General features: G+C 40.6%; 1 protein-coding gene and 1 pseudogene across 2 annotated transcripts in view; both read left to right on the top strand.

Annotated features, from left to right (window-relative positions):
- LOC311597475 (uncharacterized protein) overlaps nucleotides 1-13,216 on the top strand; it is a gene marked incomplete at its 3' end in the record, with an annotated part of 321,153 nt that overhangs the window by 286,630 nt on the left and 21,307 nt on the right. The window lies entirely within an intron of this gene.
- LOC311597378 (ATP synthase membrane subunit K, mitochondrial-like) lies at nucleotides 3,073-4,637 on the top strand (annotated as a pseudogene). Its single transcript has one exon. The product of its transcript is annotated as an ATP synthase membrane subunit K, mitochondrial-like (transcript).

Below are 13,216 nucleotides of genomic sequence, written 5' to 3'. Positions count from 1 at the left end.
ATTATAGCACATGAAGCATTTTTTTTATTCATATTTAGCTATTCCGTGCAACAGGCTACACGGATTTAACAGTACATTGTGGTTTGAGATTTGAATATTAAGAAAAGTAGTTTTGTGGTAGCAGAAAGATGACCTTCTTGGCCAAACTTTAGTAGGCTCCTCCAAACCCTTTGATACTGCAGGTCTGATCACAGACTTCCATTTGTCCTGGTGCAGTACAGTCTAAGTAAGCACTGTAGTCAGCTCCAACCCATGTCTGAAGTTCAAATCTCAAACTCTTACCTCTTCCTTAAAAGCAAAACCCGATGTGGCAGCAACGAGACCTGGCTGGTTCCAGCCTTTGAGGAGAGACCGCGCTCCATACGTATCTTACTCGAGAAAGGGTGAAAGGAAATGGGACTAAATAAGAGAAGGGAGGGGCTCCCATAAGAGAAGGGAAAGGGGGCCAGCTCTGGGTGTGCCCCAAGTGTTGAATCTGTGTGAGGTGGTGACAACGTAAGGATGGGCGGTGGCAGCACAGAGTCCGATCTGGCTCCTCCCTAAAGAACAGGCAGCAGCATCTGGAAAATATTCAAAGCCTAAACGCAGAGTTCTCGCTTCCAACTCATTTTGTGTCTCAACTAATTTCAAATTGAGTTAGTTGAAGCTGAATAAAACGCTAAGTTCAAGTTCACAGTCACCCTAGCCACCTCTAAAGTGCTGGATGAGCTTCTTTGGCTAGTGATTACTGCAGTGGACAAGACTGTTTCCTTCTCTGCCTGCGGTTTGGTCAGACAATACTGGCCCAGGAATCAGAGCCGGGTACCTTTCTGAAGATCCATTAACTAATTTCAGCAGGACAGACAGAGGGAGGCCCTGAGATTTCACTGTAAGAAAACCTACTTTCTGCTCCGACTGGACAGCCTGGCTCAGAATCCCAGGGGGACAGAAAAGGACTTGTGCCAGTTAAAGCATGAGCCACTCTGTCATCATTTTCTCAATTATAAGCAATTTGAGGATAGTTTAATTGAATTGCATATCATTTCTGGGGATTAATGTGATTTGCTACGGTGGTAAGAACTCAGACCTGAGTTCTTTGAGTCCATGACCGTCTGTGTAATTACCTACAATCTCTTGCTAGACTTGTCAGAAACCTTTGGATGCTGTCTGTATACGCTCAGTAAAATTATATTTTAGTCACCCCCTGGAATGTCCAACTTGGCAGATCATTCTATGTTCCCAATCCCTGCTGTTCAGGAATTCTTCAACCTATTCAAGAAAGTTCTCTGCAAGGTAAAAAAAAATTAAATGCCGATGATGTTATCAGTACAGTAGCAAATATACGTCTTCTCTTAGCCAGCAACAGCATCATCCACAACACCAAAAATGTTTCATTTTTATGTTCTCAAGTTAGTTCCCTGAGGTTCTTCTGTGTGGGAGAGAAAACACCTTTCTTTGTGCAAACTGCTCTGTGCTCCGGGAAAGCAGACGTGAAGTGCCTGAGATGGTCGAAGGCTGTCACTGGGGACCAGGGATTAGAACCTGCTCAGGGCAGCAAATAAAAAAAATTTAAAAAGCTCTTAAAAGGACCTGACAAGGGAAGCTTAAATCTTATTTTAAAGGTTTGGGTTGTACTAAGCCTTGAAAAATTCAACCCTCAAGAGGACTATATATCACTAAGAAAGCGCCACGTAAGTTTATCATGTAGCCAACACCTAGCCATTGGGCCTTGGAGACCACTAGGATAATATTTCCTCTGGATTAGCGCTGAAGCTTGGAAGTGACATTTGTACGGGACATACTTTAAACTCTGGGGCTTTTCGGATTATAGGATGATAATTCTGGGGCTGGGGGAGGCGGTTACTGTTGGAGGGACGTCACCATGATTTATACACCTTGGACGTCCTTCCTTCTTGACACAGAGTAACTTACTACACTAAGTGTGTTTCGTGTTCCTGCTTTTAACTGCAGTTGTTTTTAGATTATCTGGAAGTGAGAGCATATTTGTTCTGGTGCGTGCATGCATGTGTGTGTTTCTTCAGTTGCATCATGTCCGGATGAATTATCGTGTACGTTCTTGTGCCTGGTGACATCAGCAATTAGGCTGCACATACACAGCACAGACACATCCCTAGGACATGTCGTCCTGAGGCCAGAGTGACCCTGAGACTTTATTGCTTACTCCTCGGTGCAGACTCAATGGGTCTCTCAACCTCTGGCTCTCTTCTTTACTCTCAGTGCATTCACCAAGATCTCTCGGATTACTGTGCAATCTCCCACCATCCTACTTATAAAGTGTGTGTCAGATGAATTAAATATCTAGTGACAGCCAAAGTCATAAACTCCTTGGCTCCCTGGAGTCACTTTGCAGGATGATTTTATGAGTGCTTTGGCCAGCATATGTGTTTTGTCCCATTATGAACACTGGCTGGGTCGGGAGTCATAATTTAAAGTAATGTATTTCTCTACATGAGTGTGCACACACCCAGGGTTCCTGGAAAACAGGCATAGCCAATTTGCACTTGAGCCAAATGAAATCTAGTAATTTTTTTTCCTCTCCATAACCATCACCTGGGTTCCTTATATTTCTCTAATGAATATATAAAGTCCGTTAGGATGAGGACTGAAGTACGGCTGAGTCATAGCAGCCCTGTCACCAATGCTGGGAAAAAGGACTGGGCTAAGTTGAAAGGATGATCATTAGACAGAGAAATATCCATTTCAAATCAAACAGATCTTGAAACCAAATGTCATAAGGCAACTCTCAGAAAATAGTAATTGTTTTTCTGCTTTCACTTTTTTTTTTTTTTTTTTTTTTTTTTTTTTTTTTTTTTTTTAGAGCAAAGCTTTCAGTTCTGGTGAGTAAAAAGCCCTGGCCTTAATTTGCTTATACAGCCTGTTCTTACCTTGTTGCTCTGCCACCGCCCAATCCCGTTCCTCTCAACATCTCCTACTCCTCTCCTACCTGGACCCTGGAGATTTTTATTGTGTTTTTGACTAATATGAAAGTTCCAGAGGTGGTATCTGGGTTTTTTTTGTTGTTGTTGTTTTCAGGAAATCAGCTGCAGAGTGTGTGATTGGGGTGAAGATTGAAGTCATGGCTAGTCCAGAAAGTGATGGCCAATTTCAGTTCACCGGTATTAAAAAATATCTCAACCCATACACTCTCACAGGTAGAATGAATTGTGTCCTGGCCGTATATGGAGGCATCGCTTTGTTGTTCTTATACTTCAAGTTTAGGCCCTTTAAAAACTCCAGCTGTGAAAGCAACGTAAGTGGATTTTGAAATGTCTGACCTCATCTGTTAAGTCCCATGCCTGAAGAACCTGATGTCAACTCATCGTGTAGCACTCAGTTTGTACAATAAATTATGAACCTAGAAAAAAAGAAAGGAAGTTCCACGTGTAGTCAGAAAAGTTGTATCATACTTAATAGAAGTTTAGGACACATAGTTTCAGAAAACAGTGACAATGGGTGATTGGTAGAGGTAAGTGACTCTGATACCACATTTAACATCAACGTTAACTAAAAGGATGTCAAAATAACATAATCATTTTAATATGTTGATTGGAATCAACACTTTATATTTGAAAAGTTACGCTGACAATTATTAAGAACATGAAAAGGGCATAGTGGTTGTGCACTTTTAATCCCAGTACTGAGGAGGCAGAGGCAGGCAGATCAATCACTGTGAGTTCGAGGCCAGCCTGGTCTACAAAGCGAGTCGAGGACAGCCAAGGCTACACAGAGAAAACCATGTCTTGAAAAACCAAAAAAAGAAAAAGAAAGAAAGAAAGAAAGAAAAAAGAGTATAATAGGATGTGTGCATGGTTAAGCTAAAATTATATAGAGTAGAGTACCTCCCCACTCAAGAATGTGCAAGCCCTGGGCAGTGAGTAGGAACCAGCAATGTTGACATGGGTTAAAACTACTATCTACTGAGAGATGGTGCTGAATCTGTCTATTTTGCAACAGTCCCTTCATGAATATTCATTTGTAATTACCTCCCATGATCTGAGTATTGTACTAGGAAGCAGTAATAAGTAGAGAAAAGAGCTAGCCTTAACCACCTACCTCATGAGGGCCACAATAGACCCAGATCATACAAACATCTGTGAACATATTCCTCTAAAATTAATGCTAAGAAGGAGAGGTGAACAGCGGGTGGATAGCCTACCAGATTGTTAAGGATGTACTCAAAAATCTGCCCTGAGAAGTTGGCCACAGACCTCAAACATGAGACATAGACAAGAGTTAATCAATGCTGGACAGAAAAGAGGAAAGTACTTCTTATCCATGTAGTTTTCTCATGGTTTCAGGATTTTTAGAGGCAATTCATTAGCTAGCAAGTGGTTAAGAGTAAGGCTGAAAAGACAACAGATAAATCTCTGTAGACTATCAGGGCCACTTAAAAAATGCTTTTCCCTCAAAAAGGCCTTGCTCTAATGTCTCTTCTGGCTCTTCCCCCATGCCCTTCCCAACCCCTTAGAATGTGGCTATGTTCCTACAGTTAATTAAATAAGAAAGAAAAGGAGAGCCTTGCAAAAAAAAAAAAGGAGGAAGAGAAGGAGGAGAAAAAGATGAAGAAGAAGACAAAGAAGAAGAAGAAGAAGAAGAAGAAGAAGAAAGAGTGAGAGACAGAGAGAGACAGAGAGAGAGAGAGAAAAAGAGAGAGAGAGAGAGAGAGAGAGAGAGAGAGAGAGAGAGAGAGAGAGAGAGATGGGTGTTTATGTAAAGACCCTATGGCTTAGGCAAAAAGCAATCCACAAAAAGCTTTATAGACCGTGTCAAAGAATTCTGTCTTAATTCCAAAAGCATAGCCAGTTGGGGTGTCATAAGTAGAGGGAAGGAGGGGTAGAGAGGAGCTGACATCATCAGGTTTACATTTGGGAAGATTATCTATAATGTGGAAAACAGATGGAGGCAGTAAAATGATGAAAGCTTTTATTATGTAACTTCTCTATTAGAAATATTTCTAAAATAAAGGGTCTCTGTCACATTTTACAGAAGAGAAACTGATTATGAAGTATTTCAGTGCTAGGGCTATGCTAGTCACAAAATCGACAGAACATGTCATCTCAGAATATGGCAGATTTTCTCTATTGTCTGCAAGCTACCATATTTAAAAGTTCAAAGCTGACAGTCAGACCATCATCACCTCTTCCTTGTGTTCTAGCTGAGCATCCTAACTGGGCTCTTTTCTCCCTCTCTTGCCTGACTATAACCCATATTCACCACAACAGCCAGGTGATCCATTGAACAAGGAGTCTGATTATGTCATCCAGCTACCTCGCTCCTACCCCAGGACCGCTCACGACTTATAGGGACCTTCAAGGCCCTTGCACACTGTAAGCCCTGTGAGCTCTCTGAGCCTACCTCTCCTGTCCTCTCGTGCATTGCTATGCCAGACACACCAGCCCCCACACTGTTCCTCAAACATAACATCTTTCCCAACACCATAGAGACTTCGCACTAACTGCTCATCAGTCAGCAGCTTTTCACCAGAGCTCCACCAGGAAGACCCCTCTTTTCATTCAAGCTTTTGCTTAAAATATGCCTTACCAAAGAGGCACATTTCTGTGGCCCCACTTAAAATGAACGACATTCTGTCAACGTCTCACTCTGTATTTTTTCCTGGACTGTTATATCTCAAGGTTTTCTTTGAGAACTTCAGGTAACTAAGGAATATGGAGAGCAGGAGAAATAGTCTTCCTCAGGGAAGAGTAGACCAATGGTTATCCAATACCAAATGGTCAGCCCTGAAAACATGAATACAAGTAATATTAGGCATCCTGACCAGGTTGTATTTATGTATTTAGGAATATGCTTACACACACACATATATATGTAACAATAATTAATGAAATGAGGCCATAAATTTGAAAGAGAGCAGGAAGGTTATATGGGAGGGTTTCGAGTGAGAAAGAAAGAGGGGAAGTTATGTAATTATATTATAATTTTTAAATAAATAAAAAGGTTCTCCATAGTAGCTGATGTGAAGGACTAAGAAATATAAACCCAAGCATGAATTGAGATATGCCATAGACATGGTCTCCATAAATGTGGAAGGTTACTTAGAAACTACCAAAAAATTTTAATAAGACAATCTGAAAAGGTAATTTCTGCTTCCAAGATCATTCTAGATTCTGAGCCAAGTAATCTGATTCATAAGGATAGCATATGTTTGCAGATTTTCAGTGCATAAAACATTTCTATATATTAAATTACAGGCATAACCTTGAGTGTGTTGGCATTTCTCTAGATTGAATGGAAATACTGTATCACTATGATGTTAAAATTTTCTAACTCTGGTGCCCCTCTTCTGACCACGTCCCCTGGATGGGGAGGCCTGGTGGCACTCAGAGGAAGGATAGCAAGTTACCAAGAAGAGACTCGATACCCTAAGAGTATATATAGAGGGAGGAGGTCTCCCTCAATCACAGACATAGGGGAGGGGAGAAGGGGGGAAATGGGAGGGAGGGAGGAATAGGAGGATACAAGGGAAGGGCTAACAATTTAGATGTAATATGAATAAATTAATTTTAAAAATGAAAAAAAAAAACTAATAATGTGCCTAAAAGACATAGCAAAGAGAGAATATTTCTTCCATAAATTAAAATAACAGTATTTAAATGTAAATTGGAATTGATATTTTGAATTGTTTACTGGTTTAGTTGAATAAAAAAGCAATCCATTTTTAAAAAGCTTTTAGTTAAAAATAAATTATTTTGAACAAAATTAAATTAAATTAAAATATTTTCATTGGCATTTAGTTTATTAAAAGTTATATTTTTATATCTTATCTGTTATGAAATTAAGTCTGGCAGCCAGCAGGCAAATGAGGTAAGGTTTTTAAAAGTCTCAGTAAAATTGCACACAAAACAACTTAGGCAAATGATCAATTGTGGGGTAAAGACTTTTTGGCATGAAGAGGCACCACAAATAATTTCTGTGCACCACTTCAGAGGACCCTGGTGAGCATGCAATGCCAAAAAGAAAGAATAAAGCAAAAACAAAGGCAGAGAATAAATCCTCAATAAGATAAAAATCATGTAATGTGTTAGAATGAAAAAGAAACAAAGAGTAATTTACTGTTCTTATTCATAGCAATACATCTTGAAGTATTTATAACTTCACAAAATGGTGTGCCCATTTGAATATTATTGCCTGGAAAATAAATTTACAAGACAACTACTGATACTTGTAGACTTTAGAAATAATTCATGTTAGTCCATGGATTTCACAACATATTTTCATGTCTGGGTATTTAAAGACCCTTGCATCTGCTGTTTTATACAAAAACATGGTGGGCAATTATATTTTTATACAATTCTTAATCCTAGAGAAGAAGGTGAAATTGCACTATAGTAAACTTCCTCCAATCATCGTTTAATCAAACTAAGTTTCACAACGTAGAAAAGTATCTACTTTAGGCAATTGTGATGAGTGAGGGAACATTTTTCCTTTTAATCCTCAGATTTCTTTCACCAGCTGTTAGGAAAGCCAAAACTATTTAAAGCAAAGAATTGGAATTCCATTAGTCAGCACTGTGGGGGAAAAAAAAAATAATTAGCAGGTCATTGTAAGCCAAAGCTTGTGTTATGGAAATTAAAGGCAGAATGTGATTGCTCTAAAATAAACTGTGGGGTACATGGTGTTTTAATTTTCAGGATCCAGAAAAACAGATAGTCCATCATCAAACAGGAAATGAAGACCTCGCAGAAGAAAGGAGGAAAGTATTTTCATGAGCCAATGGAAAGGAACCTCCTGATAGCAGGAAAGCAGAATTTATAGAAAGCTAACAGTCCAATTTGGTGCAAAGGGATCAGGAATTCTACCAAAGGATTAATTATGTCAAGTAAGGTGAAAATAGAATGATGCCATGTAGAGATAAATTCGTAATAGGTATATCAAAAATTATGAAACTAAAGGGAGGTGTCTTAGTTACTTTTCTCTTGTTGGCAAGAGACACCATGACCAAGACAGCTTATAGAAGAAAGTGTTTAACTGGGGCTTGCTTACAGTTTCAGGGGGTGAGTCTATTGCCGTCATGGCGGGAAGTGTGGCTGCAGGCAGGCAGGCATGGTACTGGGCAGTAGCTGAGAGCTTACATCTGATCCTCAAGCAGCACAGAGAGTAAGGGAGACCAGGGCAGGTGAGGGCTTTTGAAACTCAGAAACTCAAAGCAACCCCACTAAAAGCAGGAACAGAGCAAGGCTGCCCACTCTCTCCATGTTTCCTCAATATAGTACTAGACGTTCTAGATGTAGCAATAAGACAACTAAAGGAGATCAAGAGGATACGCATTGGAAAGGAAGAACTCAACGTATCACTATTTGTAGATGATACGATAGTAGACATAAGTGACCCCCAAAATTCCACCAGAGACCTCCAACAGCTGATAAACACCTTCAGCAAAGTGGATAGATAGAAGATTAATTTTTAAAAAGCCAGTAGCCCTCCTGTATGCATGCAAATGACAAATGGACTAAGAAAGAAATTAGAGAAACTACACCCTTCACAAAAGCCAAAAATAATATAATGTATCTTGGTGGAACTCTAATCAAGCGAGTCAAAGATCTGTATGACATGGACTTCAAGTGTCTGAAGAAAGATATCAGAAGATGGAAAGATCTCCCATGCTCATGAAACAGTAGGATTAACACAGTAAAAATGGCCATCTTACCAAAAGCAATACACAGATTCGATACAATCCCTGTCAAAATACCAACACAGTTTTACAGACCTTGAAAGAACGATTCTAAACTTCATATGGAGTTTAGAGGGGAAACAGACTAGTTAAAACAATCCTATGCAATAATGGAACCTCTGGCAGTATCTCTATCCCTGGCTTTGAACTATACCACAGAGCAATAGTAATAAAAACTGCATGGTAGTGGCATAGAAATACACTGGTTGATCAATGAACCCAATTGAAGACCCAGAAATAAACCCACACACCTATGGACGCTTGATTTTTTTGACAAAGAAGACAAACTCATACAATGAAAAAAGACGCTGGTCTATCTGGATGTCTACATGTAAACAAATGCAAATAGGTCCATATTTATCACCTTGCACAAAACTCAAATCCAAGTGGATCAAAGGCCTCAACATAAAACCAGATACATGAAATCTATTAGAAGAGAAAGTGGAGAAGAGTCTTGAATTCATTGGCACAGGAGACAGCTTCCTGAACAGAGCACCAACAGCTCAGATCCTCAGATCAGTGATTAATAAATGGGACCTTTTGAAACAGAAAAGCTTCTGCAAGGCAAAGGGCACTGTCACTAGAACGCTATGGTAGCCTACACACTGGGAAAAGATCTTCACCAATCCTACATTCAACAAAGGGCTAATATCCAAATATATAAAGGACTCAAGAAATAAAAATAGTTTCTTATGCTAGCTTCCATAATGCCAATAGGTGCCATGCAACTCTCTAAGGAAGAAAAGTGGATATCAGTAGTAGACATTAAGTGCCAGAGGGAGGGAGATGCATGCCTGGCACTGTAAACACAGGCTCCTTGTCAAGGAAGTGTCTGTCTACTACTGTTTTTGTTGTTCTTTGTTTGTTTGTTTGTTGCTAAGGGCACGTGTCAGACAGCCTACTAAATATTTATGTCCATACACATAGATTAATTATATTCTCAGCCTTGTCAAATATGTTTCTTTTTGCAGCATGCAGTCTGCAGAGGTTAATGTAAAGACTCATAACTGGTCAAATTGTTGCAAATATATGACTGTTGAAATATTCACCTCTAATGGGGACTTATGAGTCACCCACCCCCACAAGGCTCAGGAACATCATAGAACATACATACTTGAAAGAATGTAAAAGCCAGAAAATGAGGAGAGACTGCTGTAAGCACTGTCTTCTGTATATGCCACAGCTGTTGCACTCATTAATTCGCTTATGCCTCTGGTTACCTCAACAAGACCTGAATAATATTGAGCTCACTCGTGAAAAAGAGTAACTCTTTTTTTAAAGTATATTTTATTAATTTATTCATATTACATCTCAATTGTTATCCCATCCCTTGTATCCTCCCATTCTTCCCTCTCTCCCATTTTCCCCTTACACTCCTCCCCTATGACTGTGACTGAGGGGGACCTCCTCCCTCTGTATATGCTCATAGGGTATCAAATCTCTTCTTGGTAGCCTGCTATCCTTCCTCTGAGTGCCACCAGGCCTCCCCATCCAGGGGACGTGGTCAAATATGGGGCACCAGAGTTCGTGCGAACGTCAGACCTTACTCTCCACTCAACTGTGGAGAATGTCCTGTCCATTGGCTAGATCTGTATAGTGGTTCGAAGTTTACTGCACGTATTATCCTTGGCTGGTGCCATAGTTTGAGCAGGACCCCTGGGCCCAGATCTGCCCATCATAATGTTCTTGTAGGTCTCTAGGACCCTCTGGATTCTTCCATTTCCCCATGGGATAATGGGGGAAAAGATTAACTCTTAAAAGCCCTATGCTTCCCTGAGGATCTACTGGCAGTTCATGGTTGCTGGTGTGATGGAGAATCGTTCTTCAGTATAGCAACTTGTAAGTTTTCCGTGCTTTGGTTAATATTAATAACCTCACACAAATGGTCATACACACAACTCTAATATAATTCAGTGGGTCATTTAAGAAGGATATGAACATAAGAAAAGGACCAGCTAGGAAGAAAGGGGGATCATAGACAGTAAGTAGAAGGAGACTAAAAGAGGGCTATAGGAGATAAATATAATCAATATACATTATAGACATGTGTGAAATTGTCAAAGAATACATTTTACAAATTAAAAAGAGTTGCTTATGAAAGGCAGAAATCAGAAATGAAGTGGGTTAGTGAGGCAGGAGACAAGTGGACCTTTGGTCACTATTTTCTCTACTACTGGGATGTATGTACCTTCAGTACAAAGATGTGAGACTTAATATAAAGGCTTTCTAGCGGCAACTGCGTAGTTCGTCAACATAGAAAGATACTTAGGACTGAGGTGGAAATTACTAAAAGCGGGCAGACAGACACTTAATGTTATTGCTTCTATTCTTTTCCCCCAGGAAAGTTAGGGGGAGAGGCAGATTGGAAGGAAGGAAAAATAAGGGATGGATGCCAATATATTTCCAAAAATAAAGATGTGCTGAAAACCTTGAAGATGCCCATTCCTGCTAGCGATTCACCTCTTGGAAGCCCTGCAGCTCTGCACATCTAAATCCGTTTTTTCACTGTCCCTGATGTTAACCTGAGGAGCTCCTGACTTCAGCTGAACAAGCTGGCTGCCTTCTGGATCATTCTATCTTCTGATTTTCTGTGCTTATCCCTTTGCCTTTGCAATCTGACTCTTATCATTAATGTTCCTAACTTCGGCCTAGAAACCCAATCTAATTCTCAGCATTCTTGGCCCTCTCCCAATTTGCTGCAGTTGTTACTTCCCCCCGCTAACTTGTTTATTTCAGGCCAGCCTGGAAACCCAAGTTGGCCTTATGGTCACCTTAGCTGATTGGGGATGCTGGTTCACCATGCATGACACTATTTCAGTCAGTAGTTCCACAGTCCAAACTTTTCTCCTGTATCAGTACCATGCTAACACAGATAAGCTGCAGTGTAAAAGTGATTAAGCAAGCATGTCTCTGCGGGTAAAGTAGGGCTGGACAAGTAAAAGCAGATGCTAGTGATGATGATAAGGAAATTCAGGTTGAATCTGGGATAAGAAAAGCACAGATAGACATCCTTAGATTCAAACAGAGCCTATTGTTTGATGTGAAATGTCCTTCATGAGTTCACGGTCTCCAGGTACTAGCACCATATGTGGGACTGTGAAACTGTTAGCAGTTGGAGCATTGCTACAAGAAGTGTGTCACTTGGGGAAGGCTTTGTGGCTTTATATCCCAGCCCCACTTCCTGTTCCCTCTCTGCCTCCTCAGGAGGCACCTGCCACCACACCATCCCTGCATCCTCAGAAACTGTGAACCAAAGTAACTGGTCTTTCCTTAAGTTGCCTTTGCGACGTATTTCATCACAGCCATCAGTCAACACAGAGCCTCTATCCCAGAGCCAGGTGTAAGATTCTAAGAGAAGAAAAAGTGTCCAGCGTAAAGGTTAGGGGGGGTTAGAGACACCATGCAGCTCCCAGGTGAAATCTCCAGGGTCCATGCGAGTGAGAAAGCCTCTCCCAGGACTCACACAGAACCTGTAAGCCTAAGCAAATTAATTTAGGCCTCGTGGTTGTTTATAATCCATTTAAATAGCAGCATCACAAAATGGATGGAAGGCCCTTAATTAATTTTGATTACATTCATATCCACACACTCATATTTGACCTTCAGTTTATTTAGTTAGAATGAGATCAAGAGGAGAAATTAAAAAAATGTAAAGGGACAATCTAAAAACATACTTCCTGTGTGAATGGGGACATGCACACTTCCTGTGTGAATGGGGACATGCACACTTCCTGTGTGAATGGGGACATGCACACTTCCTGTGTGAATGGGGACATGCACACTTCCTGTGTGAATGGGGACATGCACACTTCCTGTGTGAATGGGGACATGCACACTTCCTGTGTGAATGGGGACATGCACACTTCCTGTGTGAATGGGGACATGCACACTTCCTGTGTGAATGGGGACATGCACACTTCCTGTGTGAATGGGGACATGCACACTTCCTGTGTGAATGGGGACATGCACACTTCCTGTGTGAATGGGGACATGCACACTTCCTGTGTGAATGGGGACATGCACACTTCCTGTGTGAATGGGGACATGCACACTTCCTGTGTGAATGGGGACATGCACACTTCCTGTGTGAATGGGGACATGCATACTTCCTGTGTGAATGGGGACATGCATAGTGGCCTGTTGCCTTAGTCCTTCTCATCCCTTTTTGGAAAACAAGAGGAAAAATAACAACAAAAGAAATGAAAACAGTTTTTAGAACTCAGTGAACACTAGGTGCAAAGTCTCCAAATACATTAATTCAATTAGTGACTGTACTAACTAATAACCTAGGTTTTACTAACCCCGTTTGATGAATGAAGGATGTGTAATTCTGAGATATAGAATCTACCCATGGCCAATCAGCTATTAGTTGACAAGAAAGACAAGATGTAATGGCGGAGACCATGTCCCCATATTCAAAGATGAGTTGCCTTCTGGCAGACATCCTAGGTGGAAGGAGAGAATAATTTTCTCAACTCTTGAGGAATGATCAGGATTTGATTTATACAATTAAAAGTCAAAATGAAG

This window comes from Acomys minous (genome assembly GCF_964271855.1).
Source record: "Acomys minous genome assembly, chromosome: 1".
NCBI lineage: Eukaryota > Metazoa > Chordata > Mammalia > Rodentia > Muridae > Acomys > Acomys minous.
This window is presented reverse-complemented; position numbering and strand designations above follow the sequence as displayed.